This window comes from Typopeltis vanoorti, chromosome 1 (genome assembly GCF_054136105.1).
Source record: "Typopeltis vanoorti isolate ZY-2024b chromosome 1, IOZ_Tvanoo_1.0, whole genome shotgun sequence".
NCBI classification, from domain to species: Eukaryota; Metazoa; Arthropoda; class Arachnida; order Uropygi; family Thelyphonidae; genus Typopeltis; species Typopeltis vanoorti.
The window spans coordinates 93,907,825-93,914,756 of record NC_143549.1 but is presented as its reverse complement, the minus strand read 5'-3'; the positions used below and the strand labels follow the sequence as shown (position 1 = coordinate 93,914,756).

General features: G+C 32.8%; 1 pseudogene; it reads left to right on the top strand.

The window, feature by feature from the left end:
• The first annotated feature begins 3,547 nt into the window (after positions 1-3,547).
• Positions 3,548-6,537, top strand: LOC150110218 (adult-specific rigid cuticular protein 15.7 pseudogene; annotated as a pseudogene).
• Positions 6,538-6,932: the final 395 nt, after the last annotated feature.

The window sequence follows — 6,932 nt, the reverse complement described above, 5'->3', positions numbered from 1 at the left end:
GATGATGGTTTATGCTCCTAGTTGCACGAAGCTGAAGTAATGGAATCTCTAGGGGATCCTTATATACTAATAGAAGGACCCTGGAAAAGAACTATAACGACCTTGTCCTTCGTATTTTGTGAATTTACAAGGTAAAAGCTTTACCTTCTAACCTGTAAAACGACTCAATGGAACTTGAAGGTGAACTGCCTGAGATTGTTAAGTGCGCTTCCCTTTTAATGCAGTTTGCTCCAATTTAATTAACGTGACCTCACTTTAATTCATCCATTTTTTATATCAGAGACCAAAAGCCACATTTCAATCATATTGAAATAATTTATCTTTTAGGTAGATTGAAAATATCGTGAGAAAATTTTGAACAATATGTGCAGGTGTATTTGAGAAGAAAGAAATCTATTGTCCCTGATTAATAAAAAAATCTAAACAAAGGATAAATTAATCAGCTTTGAATAAGCCTTATAAGATCATTAACATTGAGCATCGATTAATAAACTTCTATTAATGCTTACTATATGCTGTTTAATTTTTCTGTCCCTGATGACCTATTAATGGCAATAATTAGTTATTTTCTAATAAATGGTTTTTGAGCGTGTAAAATAGGATAGATAATCAGCTACAGCCTCAAGTTATACTTATTTAATAACACTGCTTAAACGAATTATTATTAAAAGTCTGGTTCTAATTTGAAACAATATCTGTATAAAGAAGTTCTAAATATCATATTAGTTACTGGAAAACTAGTGGGTGCAGTATTTTGGAAAATACTATGGCGCAAATCAACATAAAAGAATGTTGATTTGTGTCATAAATAATTTACATCATATACAATATATTATACTACGAAATTTACTAAATTTAATTTTATTAAATATTAAATTATGAATCTAAAAGTAAAGTAGTGCTCTTCACTGTTGATTAAAACTATGGTTTGCTACTGTGTACTGTATTTGAAATTCCAACGGGGGGGGGGGAGAAACAGACGGCAGTTATTCTCTAATTCTTGTCATTGCTGAAGTGCATGTCAACGGCGTACTAGCTAAGAGGCGATGTTCTTAATCCTAACAGATTTTTATTTGTATATGTACTCATAGGTTTTGGATTCGATTATGGTGAATTGCTAGTTTAAAAAAAAAGGTTCCTTAGGGAAGATAAGCCCTTTTCTGAACTCAATTTCAATTATCTCATGAACTAGTTGAAATAAAGTCCATTAAAAGTATACTTTTTATAGTTAAATGTATCTCATTTGAATTAACTCTCCTTCCTATCCTTTATGTGCAACGCATTTCTGAACGCGTAGCGAACGTTTTAAATCTACTGAATATTTTTGTTGCCTTTCGCAACAAAAAAAAAGTGATAACATAAGTGCAAAAGTTCTTCATAAATGTCGTTGCCTCATAACACAGCTTTATAAAGCCGTGGACCTTTACACCTTCGTCCCAATTTAAATAGATTCAATGGTCTACACCTTCCTCATTATGGAAAATAGTACGTTTTCAATCTGCTAATCTTTCCTAACTTTATTTATTTTCCTGTTTATGTCTATTTTATTACATTTTTTTAAAGTTAGGAAATTATTGACAATTTTATCTTCTCTACTCCGTAAGCGAAAATTTTACAGTTTTATCTTCTTTGTTCCGTAAGCGAAAATTTTACAATAATTAAAAATTAAATTTCGGCATATTATCCTTATATCCTTATAAGGACTGGCTTAAATAAGGACTGGCTTAAAGGGGCGAAGCAAGAATGCTTTTCATCTTCCCCGTTATCTGTAGAGGACAGTGTAGGGATGAGGTTATTGAGCTATTACTAAAGCTCTGATCATGGCAGAAGGGTAACAGCAACAGCCGAACCTCAGTTAGAACTTCATTAGCTACAGCATTGCTATCCATTACCCTCCAAGGGTATTGGATTGAATGAATCAATCACCGCATCTCACGGTCGATTGATTCTCCTTTCGGCATATAACATAACATAACATCATTGGCCAGAAGGGTGAAGCAAGATGCTTTTATTCCCCGTTGTCTGATAAGGAGGATGAATTGAAGGAAAGATTTATGAGCTGAGAGCTCGCCCTGGGGGGCACGGAGATCAGTCATTGTTGCAAGTATTTAGGATGGCTTTTGGCCTCTTGTATTTGAAGAGGTCAGTCTCTTCATAGTCTGCTGCTTGTTTAACTAGATCGTTGGGGTGAGTAGAGATCTTTGAGAAAAATTTTTCTGCTGTAGTTAATAGGAAGGAGTAGATGTAAGGGATGTTCGTATCTCTATGCAGTTGCACGTTCCTTACGAACCACGGTGCGTCCAATATCATGCGTAAACACCTATTTTGCACTCTCTGCAGTCTGAGGATGTTGGAGTTGGATGTGTGGCTCCAGGCTGGAGAGGCATATGTCAACATTGGGCGGATCGTCAACAGGTAGAGGAGCACTTTGATTCTGGTATTCAGTCTACTTTTTCTATTTATTAGAGGGTAAAGTTGTGCAATAGTTTTAGATGCTTTCGTACATAAGGCTTTGGTGTGTGGGTGGAACGTTAATCTTTTGTCCAGAATTACTCCAAGATAATTTGTTTCTGTTTGCCAGGGGATTTTGGTGTTGAAAAGATAAAGGTCCCCCATGGGAGTTGCCATTCTTCTGGTGAAAAGTATTGCTACACTCTTCTGGGGATTCACTTGTAATCTCCATTTGGAGAACTTTCGGCATATTTTTTTTCTTCTTTCTTTTTTTTTATAGTTATGTTATTAGTAAATTATTCTGGTAGTATTGTTACTGTTGTTATATTAATTTAAACTTTGATTATTTTTAATCAAAATTTTAATTCACTATTATATGAATCAAGCGGATATTTAATACAGCATTATTTTAAAGCAGAATGCAGAAACTATGAAAGTTTCGATGAAATTTGACCGGAGAGCTTACGGGAATACATCATTTTCTATATCATTTTTAAGAAAAGTTTTGTTTTTATAGTCTATTCTGATCCAGAACAAACTATATTTTAAGAGGTCTTGATTTTTGTTTTCTCAATTATTTGGGTGATATATAGTTTAAATAATTAAATTATTACTTTAATTTAAATTATTTTAATTAAAATTTATTTCAATTTAAACTATTTTAATTAAAATTTTATTTTAATTTAAACTATTTTATTAAATTATTAATAAGTAAAGTATAAAATAATCATAAACATATAAAGGATTTTATTCTGTTACAATTCATCCAGTTTTCTTCTACTATGCAAAAAAGGGGGGAAAGAAAAATAAAATGAGAGAAAAAGAAAAACGAATAAATTAAACTTGAGGCCACTAAAAATAGAGTAAATAGTAGTTTATGGGGAAGCGCTTAAAAATGTTAAGCAGTTTTCCTTCGCATACCATTGCTTGCTTTATGTGTGAGAAGGTAACATTGCTACCTTGTATATCGCATTTCACGGATTCGAAGGACAGGGTCACTACGTCAGTCTGGCAAACTTCTCGGAGTATATAAGGAGATTGAAGGGTTTCAGTTCTGCATCCAGCTTCTTACAACAAAACATCTCAAGCCATCAAGATGATCGCTAAGGTAAGCATGATAGAAGCAAGCTTATTTAAAGTATTCACGACACGACTAGTGTGTCACTAAAGTTGAACTGAATTAGTTATCAAATATTTTGATGTACTCGTAATTAAGATCGAATTTCAGTATTCTGAATTCAAAATTTTTTGTTCATATGATGTTTAAATTTAAATACCTAAGGAAACGGTTAAAATTAATGTCAGTATATAATATAAATTTATTTTATTATGATATGTTATGAAGTTAATATATTATGACCAGATATTTTGCATCCTATAATAATACGCAGAAATTTTAATTTATAATTCAGTGCTGATTAACTGCATACTCATATAAGGAATACCAACATAATAAAATAAAATAATAATGTGATTAAATAATTATTTTATATCGAAACGAAATAAAATAATATTTTGAACGAAACAATAAATAGCGATAGTGAATTATGGAATTTGAACAAAAAAAAAATTTTTTTTGGCATTCAAACAACAAATTTTAGGTACCGTATCACTTCTTGTGCTGTCCGAGAATTATTTAAATATTTTCAAAAAAAAAACTGAATATTAAGAATAATATATATTTGTATTTTATATTTAAATTCTAAAATACTTAAGCTTTAAAAAATTTCTTCATTTAACTAGTTAAATTTAAATATAAACTTTGTACACCTTTATAAATTTCTAAACAATTTACGGTAATATTTATTGTAGTATAATTAGTTGGTATTATTATTGTTACGAAGGAGGGTGGTGAGGCGAGGTGAGGTTCATTAATACTATTGGAGGGTAATGGATGGCAATGCTGTAGCCAATGAAGTTCTAACTGAGGCTCGGTTATTGCTGTTACCCTCCTGTCATGATCAGAGCTTTAATAGCTCAATAACACTTTATCCCTACACTGTCGTCTACAGATAACGGGGAAGATGAAAAGCATTCTTGCATCGCCCCTTTAAGCCAGTCCTTATAAGGACTATAAGGTATGTGAATTGTAAGTACAGTATGAGTACTAATACTAACTTCTTCATAACAGTGTTATTTTTCGAGGACGACTTACTATCATTATTGTTCTTAATCTTAATATGAGTAATTTATATTCTTAATAATATTTCATTTTAAATTAATATTGTTATCAACTTCATAAATTCTTAATATTTTTCATTTTAATTTGAAAATTGTTATCCACTTAATATGTTTAATCTTGATATCGTAATTCAGTTCAGTTTAATTTATTGAGCTCGGAAATGCCTGTAGAATTCTGCGATGTTATTATATGACATCTCCGTCGATGTTCAAAGACATCGCAAGCAACTATTCTACACCTGTACACAATCCACCACTGCACTACATTATCCACACTATTCTATCAACAAACCATTAACATGTTAAATAATCCACTATTCATACTGCGCCATCTACCGCTTACCGATAGTATTTTTGTCTGCTGGTTGCGTGTGTTCTCTGGAAGATTCGTTTGTATGTAGGATTAAAAACTTAAGTTTCTGGGAGAAAACCTTTCTAGAAACGTAAGAGATCGGCTAAATCACATCCTTTCGCCACGAAAAGAATTGAATTCAGATTCTTTCTAGGCGTATTGTTCAGCCTGCCTTTCAACTGAGCTATCATATACAAGCACTTAAATTAATTTTTTAATATTTTAATTCGACTTCTCATGTCACAAATTAACTTCAAGTTTTGAAACCGAATTCATTTACTATTCAATGACTTCGTAAAGAATTTAATTTCTGTTCAAATCTCAAGTTAACTTTATCAAATTTCAAACGATAATTCAGTTATTACTCGTATATCAACGTTATTTCTAATTATGGTGATTTTGCTATATAGAAAAGCTGGTTTAAGCATTCTCTATTAATGTAATAAATAATTCTCTTAACTAATTTATGCCATTTAGGACGATAGTCTAAATTAATTAACCTGAATTAAATGATTTTTTTTCGTTAATTTTCAAGTGTATGGAATAAAATATCCCAAATGTATATTTTTTAATATTTTATTTTAAAAAGTATATTTGCTTGCTTCTGGATGTGTCACGTGTGCTTCCATCATTCCTCTAACTCCTTCCATTCTCGATTTATTACTTCACGTTTCTTTTCTTACTTTTCAATTTGTTTCTTTCAGATTGTTATCTTCTGTTTATCCTTGGCTGTTGCCCATGGAGTAGCCCATCTAGGTGGTGCAAGTGTCAGCTCTCGTCAACAAGACGTAAGTATCGCATAAAACTATGTACAAACAATTCCATTATAGTTTATAACAAATATGCTATCAAATAACCTCTTTTGAAACTAAATAAATAAAATGGACACTCATCCATACTTAAAGTGCGAAATATTTCAACCTTTCTTTCTTTCTGAAGTAAATTTTATCCAAGAGATTTCATTAGTTTACAGTACTTCCGATTATCGATAGTTTTTTTTTATTATTGGGTGTTTTTTTTTTATTTTTTAACATAAGATGTAACTTTTTCTTATGTTGTTCACCTAATTAATTCAGCTCATGCTGAATATCTAGAAGATGAATAAAATTATTTATTCTGTATAGGACTTCGGCAACTATGCCTTCAACTACCAGATTGCTGATGGTCTAGGAGCCACAAACGGCCGATACGAATCCGGAAATGGCCACGTCCAGAAAGGAGGTTACACCTTGACTGACATCGATGGTCGTGCCCGTCACGTAGAATACGTCGCTGATGGTGCTGGATTCCGTGCCGCTATCAAGACCAACGAACCTGGAACAGCTCACAGTGCACCCGCTGCTGCCTACGTTGCTTCTCCTTACGCAGGGCCTGTTGCCCCAGTTGCAGTCGGGGCACCGGTGGTTGCTAAGGCAGCAGTTGCTGCTCCAGTGGTTTATGGGGTAGGAGGTGGTGCTTTAGGTTATGGAGCAGGTCTTGGTTATGGAGTTGGCTGGGGTTACGGAGCTGGATTAGCACATGGAGTCGGACTTGGTTATGGTGGATGGCATTAAATATCAACTCTTACAACCCATTCCTTACTTAAGGTAAATATCCCGTTATTAGCTAAATGCATTAATATATATTGAAAGCATACGTTTCTCCTTTATTTTTGATTATTTCATGCCAATTTTCTCATTTTTGTATTTATTCTTATTTTCCAGATGCGAAGTCTGAGTGAAACACGTGTTCTCACCCGTTTGCAAGCCCGTCAATCCTGCACGAAGTCTATTCAATTGTTTTTAACCTTTCCGTTACGTCTAGCAGTTCTTGTATAAATATTCGCGGTTACAGGTTTGCCGAGGAAATTGTAGAAAGATAGCTGGAGTATTACCGAAAAAGCTCAATAAAATATACGTTTCAGGAGGAAAAAAAGTCTCTTTATTGGTAAATTTTCATTGATTTGAAA